Source organism: Lytechinus variegatus, chromosome 13, assembly GCF_018143015.1.
Source record: "Lytechinus variegatus isolate NC3 chromosome 13, Lvar_3.0, whole genome shotgun sequence".
NCBI classification, from domain to species: Eukaryota; Metazoa; Echinodermata; class Echinoidea; order Temnopleuroida; family Toxopneustidae; genus Lytechinus; species Lytechinus variegatus.
In genome coordinates this window covers 8602426-8613462 of record NC_054752.1, presented here as the reverse complement: position 1 = coordinate 8613462, position 11037 = coordinate 8602426, and positions in this window count along the sequence as shown.

The window sequence follows — 11037 nt, the reverse complement described above, 5'->3', positions numbered from 1 at the left end:
TGTGCGCAGCCTCGTTTTCGCAACCAGAACTGCAATGCGTGAGCCCAACATGCCTGTGATTGTGGAGATGGTGAACGCGTCTTGGGTGTCAATGGCGTCTATGCGGAAGAGCTTTTCTCACATCCTTGCAACGATTTTGAATGTAAGCAACAAGCGTTCCTCAAGTAGCGCCTCTTTCTCTCATCACCTGTGTCTTTTATTCAAGCTCGTCTCTCGCATGTTTGTTTTGAAAGAACCTCGGGTTCAATATCGAGTACCTTTCATCAACGACTAGGAAGATGACGTCATTCCTTGATCAGGCCCTGCGATGAGATGGATGAAAGTCCGAGGAGACACTCAAGAACACGAGAAAAGAGAGAGAGAGAGACAGACAGGTAGACAAAATATATAGAGACCGAGAAGGGCACAAGGTTGGACAGAGAGAGAGAGAGAGAGACTGAGAAAATGCAGAGAAGGGGACAAACACGTACACACACTCACACACCCTCACCCTCTCTCATATACACACCCACCCATATCAACAAAGATAGAGACAGAGAAAGTGAGAAGGTTTACCAGATAGAGCATGGATAGACAAGTCATGATAGAGGGGGAAAGTATTGAGAGAGAAATAGCAAGGGGAGAGGGAGAGAGTGTATTTCCGTGGGTGCATGAAACAAAGCTAAAAAGTACAGCGTACCCAACAGTAGGTCGAATACTAGAGCTAATTAGAAAAATGAAAGAAATTTCGCGTTTATTTTAGCTGCACCCACGTCTTTCCAACTCAATTGACATGCATAGAATGAGTCAGTACTAAAGCAAGAATAGAGAGGCAGTGAGACAGTATGTTGAGGAAGGGAAATGGTCTTAAGTGGTGATCCCTGGTTTGTCACGACGCCTTTCATACAATACAAGTGTAGTACCGTATTTTAGGAAATCGGGGGAAATGGTGCTTAACTTTTAGAATTATATTTTACTGTTACTATTTCAATGAAAAGATATATCACGTTCTTACCCTTTTTATTAGAAATGTAAGCACAAAAATGTAATGTACACATTTTTTCCAATAAGTAAAATGTGATTTTCATTATAAAATTCTGGAACTTTACTAGAAATCCTACAATACCGGGGTTTTTTTATCGTCCAAATACGAAAACTCAAACATGGGTAAGAAAAAGGGGGCTTTTCATTCCTTCCAAGCGCATGTATAGTGCGTGATGGTTCCAAAGTCTACTAAAAGAACATTCTGGAGACTCGGAAATAACACGTACTTACACACACGCGCGCATATACCGTGTGTCTCAAAAAAAAACGTAACACTTTTGAAATGGTTGCCAAATTGAGCATATGTAATTTTATGAAGAAATGTCGATATGTATAGAAAGCTGAAGGACCAACCTTTCATATAATATGAAAAATTGGAAAAAAAATCATGCTTCGATGAACAGTGTTCACTTAAGTTAGAGGTATGAAAATGTGCGTGCGCAGGATTTTTCCTTCCAATTTTGGACAGGTAAGTTACTTGTAGCTTACAAAATAAGGTTGATATGAGATATTCATGATCGATGGATCAACAGGATATTTTGAATACCTTGAATATCATTCCTTTTTCTCTGATATTTATGAATCCCGAAATACCACCGCCCACCCCCCCCCCCCCCCACACACACACACACTTCCACTCCCATCTTATTGTATCATTGATCTGGTAGATGTGAACGGATTAAGGATGAATGGGAATTGGCTAAATTGAAATATTCCAAATTATAATTAACATTACGCAACCCACTGTCCTCCCCCTCCCACACACACACATAAACCATCTTCCTATCCTCTCACCTACTCCTTCCTTTTTTATCACTTTTCTTCTGAAATTTTGGTGGATCATTTTTTTCCATTAATAATCACATTATTAACCAGTCACTTATTTTGATTAATGAAATCAATCGATAAATCACTGAAACATTAATTCCATCAAGCAATTGCTCAAACCAATTATCACATGCACACAAACCACACACACACACACACACACACACATATATATATAATATATATATATATATATATATATATATATATATAATATATATATATGTATATATATATACCGTGTGTCTCAAAAAAAACGTAACACTTTTGAAATGGTTGCCAAATTGAGCACATATATAAGGCATTCAATCTCCAATGCTCTTTTATCCCGCTTTCAAATAAATGGAAATGCAATATGCATTATTGGAACTAGGTGTGCACTTTAAAAAAAAAAATAAAATGTGTGAAGAGTAGAGTAGAATCAAGGATGAAGCAAAGTATTCACTATGTTGTAAAGCATTCGGCCCTGGCCTTCTTCAGTTTTTATTTGCTAAACAAAACAAATAAAGCAAATTGTTTTGTTTAGCAAATAAAAACTGAAGAAGGCCAGGGCCGAAAGCTTTACAACATAGTGTATACTTTGCTTCATCCTTGATTTTACTCTTCTCTTCACACATATATTATAAACAATGATGAAAGCTGGGGGCCAGGGTTCGATTCCCGGCAGAGACATTTTTCGGCATTGCCAATTTTTCCAAAGGGTAGATAGCTCTGGGAAACCTTGATTTAAGGTACGCCTACCAATGTTCTCTTCATCCATTTCTTTCACAAAAAAATTAAATAAAGAGTTGCCAAAGCTGTTGTACATGTTTAACTTCACACATTTAAGATATATATACATTTTTGGTTCAGGCCAGAAGTTGACATACACCCAGGAAATTTGAAGAAAAGTTGACACTTGTCAAACATCATAAAGTTTACTGTATGTTATAAAATATATGTGCTATCATGACGAATTTGATATCAAACAAATGAGTATGTCATGCCCCTTTATCAATTACTTTGTCATTAGGAGCTGAAAAATATTTAAGTGTAATTTTTTGCCTAACTATTCAATTAAAAATAAGAACTTGACAAAAATCTTTCACATTTGTGCTAGTTACTTCTCAACACAAACATTTCATATGTTGTTTTGTTCAGTGGTGAAATATGATAGAAAATATAATATAAATCATACATTTGACATTTATGTATTTCTTTGAAACGATGTTTGAAAATATAATAACAATGAATAGCATACATTTTTACATTTTTAGAAGAAAATTCCACCTGAAATTTACTTTAATCCAGACTTTATTCAAATCATGTGAAAGAGCTTAATACGCTCTTTCTGATACCAGATTCGTCATGGTAGTATTTATATTTCTGAAGATATAGTAAATTATGCAATGTTTGGCAAACAAATTTCACTTAATTTAATGGGTGCATGTAAACTTTTGGCCTCAACTGTATAAGAAAGAACAAAAACAGGAAATAGTCTGCTTTGGCATTTAAGGAATAAAAAGCAAAATGCCGTAAAAATAAACCATCGATTCCGAAAAGGAACATACAGTATAAGGTAGAACATCACTTTTTTCATAATTTTTTCTCTCTTGTGATGTAATGCATCTTGCTAATATTTCACTGTGTAATTGCTGGAACGCATCAGTATTAATTTCCGGTATGCTTGAAGATTAATGTATAATTTGTATAATCATATGGGTTAAATTTATTGTATAGTTTATAATCATGTTTCAAATAATTTGTACAAATTGCTTGTGGAATGTAAATGTGTATTTTGATTTGAAAGAATACAATAAAACATCCTTAAAAAAACAAAGCTCTGTCAAAAATCAAGTTATCGATCATCGTTTTCTTGATTTTAAACTTCTCTCAGACCTTCAGTTAAAAAAGAGTGGGAAAAATTCCAATGTTTTACTGGAAAAATCCAAATTAAGATATCATCATTCAGAAAAACGTGCCTTGGTATCATGTATTAAAATTTTTCAACATGTCGTGGGCTTAAAACACAAGTTTTGTGGCTCGAACTTGATTCTTGGAACGATATACTGGCTTGCTATTTTGAAAGGATGTAGGTTCTTTTTTTTCAAGATCACCTTAAGACCACAACTTGAAAAGGAAAACTGATTAATTATTCTCTCATGATATAACCATAGTTGCATCATGTTATGCTGTTTTAATAGAAGCGAATAAAGAAGGATTAATTAGCTTGACTTAAACAAATTCTGAAAAGATAGGTGAGCTATCTAGAAGTGTTATCTATAGAAAACTTCATATACCTCATACATCAATACAGTATGGGGTACTTGTGTAATATCTTATTGTAGTCAACAACCATGTAAATTTGATCGATATTTAGTTCAGTCGTGACTGTTATTACCCACTTTGTTTCACAATAAATGAATTGGCCGACTGATCAAATAAATATTCCAATATTCTTTACACCACAACGATCTCTTTGATTCATCATCAAATAAAGAGAAATTCCCTTCTTACAACATGGCCTCCATCCGAGGGTAACATTTAGGAGCATGACGTCATAACGTTTGACTATGACGTCATTCAGATGCAATCCTAATTTGAAGCGTAGCAATACGATCGATGTTCCGCCGCCGTGAGCTCGCCTCTTGACAATTATTATCGGCGTGGTTGACGATTCGAAAAGTGACTTGCTTGGCCCTTGAGATTTGGGCAATTTATTCGGTTCTTGCACCCATTCATCTTATTAATGGATTTATCGAGACACTGCTAGTGACCATAATAAATATAAGTGATAAGCACTTAACATGGAATTAATTCTTAGTAGGCCACAGGTCATATACAAAATATCCGGTTAGAACAAAATGACATTTATGTAGTCTTTGTAGATCATTCACTTAAAACAACATGCGCGCATAATCTGAAGAAAAAAATCTAAAGAACAGAAAATAATAGAACAAATCAATAGCAGATGAGTAATTGAGTATATCATATAGCCCAAAACATGCCACAATATATCATATCAGAATGAGTCTCCAACCGAACAATTACCTAGTCTAAGATATTACAGAATATGACATTGAAAAAATAGTTTACAGCTAAGCAATCGGGATCGAATAAAAGCTGAAAGAGTAAATGTATTATGCACCCCACATATTTAAGCAGTGGCAGACACTGAAGACAAACACAAGCAATCAAAGACACTAACAAACGACAAAACAGACAACAAAAGAAAAAAAACATGGAATTAGACGATATCACAAAAGAAAAATAAGAAAGAACAAAAATCATTATAAACGTGTTAACATTAGATAAACTTACGGCTAGTTTTAATAAGATGGTGAATGGTGATTGGAGGGGATTAAGCAAGCAACCAGAGGACCGACCGCTTAAGTTTCCCTCCAAAGGACCTGGCAATGAAGATTAATGCCTTACCATGCCTTAAGTGGGAATCGAACCCGGGTCATCGGAATCTTGAACCCCCCCCCCCCCCCCCCCCCCGCTCTACTGACTGAGTTATCGCGCCTCCTGTCAAGACAATTTAGAACAGTGATTTGATTAAGAAATGTTGATACATAAAACGAATATTAAATGTTATTATATTCTTTTTGTATTTGAAACCAAAAAAATGAGACTAGACATTTAAAACTTTTAATGGGCTTCATTATCTCATAGAGGTAGTAGGTCCATGATTAAATCTATGTTACGAGGGAATTGCCTTCAACAGTTTTTTTTCTTGTTGGTGCACGATCGATCTCTTTGTGTCTTGCGAGCACTCGCAGTCGTTGTGGACGGTCGCACGAACTCGAGGTGGTCGTGACTGGTCACATCTGAATTTTGAACATGTTCAAAATCCAAACGCGATCAAATACGATCGATTCACTCGCATCATGTCGTACCATCGGTCAGGCGATCATCGTGTGAGTGTTGTTCAACGTTGTACGGCTTGGTGCGAGACTTGGCACAACTAAGAGTTCGCATTTAGTCCACTGGAGGTCGTACAACACTTGCACATGCGCTAGCGACCTACATGTGCAGAGACGGGGGGGGGGGGGCGTTTCATGAAAGGACTTGTCGGACCTTTTATCTGACAAGTCCCATTTTATCCAACAGTTACCATAGGAACATTGCCTCTCAGCCAATCAAAATCATGGAAAGATTTCAGATCTGACAACTTGTCGGATGAAAATATTGATGAAACGCTCCCCAGTTTTGCAACTAGGTGAGATAACATATAGGCCATGTTGCAAGACCGATCGCAACCAAAAGGTCGCAAATGGTCGTATGTCAATTGTGAAAGGGGCTTAAAGCATCGTGCTCATTAATATATGAAGCCATTATCAGGTGATACAAAATATCTGAGAAAAATACAATGTAGTCTCTCTTACATTTTTGACACAAGAAAATCAAATAGTCATGAAAGACATGAAATTTGCCGTGACATAAGATTGTCAAGAGAACTGCTCATCGATATGCTGTAAAGTATTTCTCTTGTTAGTGATGCTATGTGATAATCGTATATACAAGGATGATAGGAAAGATAATAAATATATATTCAATTTTAATTCAATTTTCAATTTTATTTATTTCACTTCCATCAAACAAAAACAAATTGTATACCATATATATAAACATAAGTATTTGTATCCATTGCAGAGAAACAAAAATAATACATATGTTGTGAAAAAAAATTACACGATTTGGGCAACACATTGGAGGTTTTAAATAAGTATACTATTTTTAAATAGAAATTAAATAAAGATGGAAATGGAGGGACCCACTAAAAAGCAATGCTTGTACAATGTGGGCCCCTCAAAAATAGATAACAAAACCAATAACAGAGTACAAATACAGACATATGTAATCAAATGAGAAAAAAAAAGGAAATAGGAAATGAAGGGTCTCTGTATCCATTTCTGGAACAATATTGCTGATGATTAGAATTGGAAATGATACAAGATATCTTTTTAAAAAACATAGTCATTTTTACGATGTGTCTTAGGCCTAACCACGACACTGTGTCGACACATGTTGGTAACTGTACATTTGGGGATATTTACCATATTTACTGTTACTTTTTACCAAAATGTGCCTTAACAAAACACGGGTGTAGCTGTCCACCTGCCCACCTGCACCCCCAATCAGTCACATTGGGAGGAAAGACCTGCGGGTCATAGTGATTCAGTTTGCATTTCGTCTCCCGCACAGTTGACGCCAAACGAATAACAATGATTATATTAGTAATGATAATAATGATAATGAAATTAATAGTATAATAACAATGATAATAATAATCGAAATAAATTGAATTTATTATATAGTCCGTCTCAAATATCCTCCCAAATTGCCTATATTAGCACTCTGATCCCGTTCAAAATTTACAACTTCTGTGTGACAAGTGACTTATATACGGGTCTTTTTTTAGCCCACCAACAGCTAGACCTGATTTTCGGGTAAAAATTCACCCAGGATTATAAAAGGGTAGTTCCTTAATAACCGTCTGAAACTGTTTTTTTTTTGTCCTACTAGGAAGCAACCCCTGAAAAACACATTTTCTTGACAAATTTACAACGTTCGAGCACCTCTCTGCTTGAATAAATAAACGAGCATTCTGCCTGAACAAAATATTACGTCCTCTACACTGTAAAAACTGTGGTGTTAAAACTGACACCAATTGGTGTTAATAGAGGACCACACCCTGAGGTGTTAAAATTACACCCTAGAGATTGAACATAACACCAAAGCTTGTCAATCCAGAAATTACCTTTTTTGATCCAAAATATAAAACAAGTATACTCTGCCATAATTTCGAGTTTCTGGTTAAAACTATCATGGGCCTCGGTGCCTCCAATAGTACCATATTCTGGAGTACCATATTCTCTTGCCCATAGTTTTGACCAGAACTCTCAAGGCAAAGGATATTTAGTCGAAATCTTCCTTCACAATCGAAGGATCTTCTCTCCGAAATATGAGTTAAGTCCGAGACTTCTTAATGATAATAGAACTTTTGGATAATGACAAGAATTGTGGAACTAAATACCTTTTGATATCAGATCAATGACAGACTTTGGCATGTGCTAAAACTTTCCTTTTATAAGGAGCACATGTCAGTCCTACAAAAAAAATAAAACAAACTTTCCACCCCCATAGAGACATGCGTTTCTGAGAATTGACTGTTATTATAATTCTTAATATTATCATTATCATCACCGTCGTCTATCGTTATAATAATTATTGTTGTTGTTATTTTATTGTTTTTATTATTATTATTGTTACTATCATTATTTGAACTAAAGTGAACAGATTTTCATATACCCCTTTTAACTGTGTGTGTAATATGAATTTTTGAACACATCGGATGTTCCTGCTTGATATATACTATATAAAAAAGGGAATCAATTCAAGCTCCTCCATTTCTAAAAGGATGGCGGCATGCATTGTCGAGCGTGTCTATCCGGTTCTTCAAAGCATTATATCTACAACTTCCCATCCGATGTGTATATGTTCTGATATCACCGTGTTTGCTTTGCCTACATGCCTGGAGAAGACAAATTGTTTGGTCCACAACATATACCGTGTTTACACAGGGACACGGCTCGGGGTTCGACACGCGAGCCGTGTCGAACACGGCAATTTTATGCTGTGTAAACGCGATCACTGTGATCCGCGAGCCGTGTCGAACACGGCTTTTTTGATCCGCCAAAATCGTAGGTTTCAACCCGCGAGCCGAGTCAGACTCGGCAATTTTTTCGTGTGTAAACAGAAAGCCGTGTCGAACCCTCTTGACCTAGGTCACTGCGCGCGCTTTCACTTTTGGCACACAGAGATACGATCTTACGTATACGTAAGCTCCCGAAGGGAGCGTTTTGGCATTGTTGTTGTTCGCACGGACAAGATTCGATTCCGGCGTTGAATTTCCCGCCTTTAATTTGCGACGTCATAATTCTTCTTCCGTTCAAGATCCGCGAGCCGTGTTGAACTCGCCTTTTTATATATACGTATAAACGCGATCACAGCATGCCCTCTTCGCAGCGTTCGACCCTGCTTGAGGATTCAACACTCGAGCCGAGTCATGTGTAAACACGGTAATAGTGTGTATAATGGAAAACAAGATAAGAGTGCCATGACGTCATATTCCATCGACTTGCTATCGTGAGCCGTTGCTCATCTTGACAGTGGACCTGTTTTTCTTTTTTTCTTCTTTCACTCTTTTCTCTCTTTTTTCACTCTTTTCTCTTATCAACGAGGGGGGTAATAAAGGCAAAGCCCTTAATTTAGATCAGTTTTCAAGGAAAACTTTGTCGATTTTTTCAATGATCATCGTGTTTTTATCTTATTATAATTATTATAAAGTCTTGTTTACCCTGGATATCCTCATCAGTGACGTACACTGTTCTCCCAGAGGGCCCTGCTTCATTTACACACATACACTTTTTTTAAAGCCAAGGGCAACAACATCAGCACGATACAAAAATAATAAAGTTTAGCGAGTTGTGTCGTATAACGTGGGTTAAGATCTACGGTTTTTCCAATAGGATGAAATAAATGATTGGGAGGCTGCAGCCCTTCTTACTGCAGATGGAATATTATTCAGCAGAATTGAACAGTAAACTGATATCCTTTTCTCTACATTTTTGTATAATGATCCCATAACCATCAGCATTTCTGGTACGGTATGACTGGGTGTTTGATATTTGAATGAACAAATCTGAAATACATTGTGGGCAACTATAATTTAGGACATTGTAAACAATTTTGATTATTTGGAATTTCCACCTCTCCTGTATTGAAACCCCATCACAACTTCTGCAATACTTCTACACTTTGGGGGACCTAGTATCAACTTGTAAGATAATGCGAGCCATTCTCTTTTGTTGTTTGACGATTAAAATGCCTGATGAATATACCTCCTTCTCTTAATTAAGTTCGACTTTAAAATGCATCCTACGGATATAAATAAGATATAGAAATATCAAGAAAAAATCAGATTGGCACAAAATTCATTTAATTTTCCTTCAGGTCTCCTTCGGATTTTCCAATAAGAAACTTTAAGTCCTATGTCGGAAATTCGACACAACGTCTCTATTTCGGCCGTTTCCTTTAGCTGTTTAGATCCTACTTTTTTTTTTTAACTTCATCCAAAATGAGACAAATCATATAAATAAATTTGTTTGTTCCATCACGTCGGGTAATCGCGTCCGGTCGGGCAGCAGCGTAAGCCGACCATTACAGATAAGGGCTAATTGAAATTTTAAAAATAAGAATATAAAGCCAAAAAACACGGTTACACTTCGTAATTCCGAAGGTTCGTAATTTCGATGGTTCTTTTTTCCGAAGGTTCGTAATTCCGAAACACGTAAATTGCCTATAGATTTCCTCGATGTTCGTTAATCTGAAAACGAAAAAGGGTTCGTTAATCCGAACATTTGTGGCGTTATTCCGAAAACGAAATAAGGTTCGTTGTTCCGAAGGTTCGTTAATCCAAAAACGAAATAAGGTTCGTATTTCCGAAAATGAAATTAATTCATTTTGGTAACAAGAACGGTGTTGTCCTTGCAAGATAACAGGATATTATGCATAAACTAAAGAACGATGATATAGGTGTGCGTTGTGACTAGAGCATGTTGATTTAAGAATAGGCGCCCGGATCAAGCTTATGCTTAATTTCAATTTTATCTGAGCATTTTTATTACCAGCAGAAGCTCGACATCCCCTCCAATACAAATCCTATTATCTGGAGGTTACTCGCAAATGACCAACACACTTAATCCCCTGCATCTTTAAACCATTGCTTGGGCAGCATTTGTTCAGATAAAATCGAAATTAAGCGCATGCTTATTGTATGCTATTCTTAAATCAATACATGCTTGGGCCATAACACACACATATATCATCGTTCGTTAGTTTATCATTGCATAATATCCTGTTATATTGCAAAAACAGCACCGTTCTTGTTACCAAAATGAATTAATTTCATTTTCGGAAATACGAACCTTATTTCGTTTTCGGACTAACTAACCTTCGGAATTACGAACCTCATTTCGTTTTCGAACTAACGAACCTTCGGAATTACGAACCTCATTTTGTTTTTGGACTAACGGACCTTCGGAATTACGAACCTCATTTTTCGGACTAAAGAACCTTCGGAAATACGAACCTTATTTCGTTTTCGGATTAAAGAACCTTCGGAATTACGAACCTTCGGAA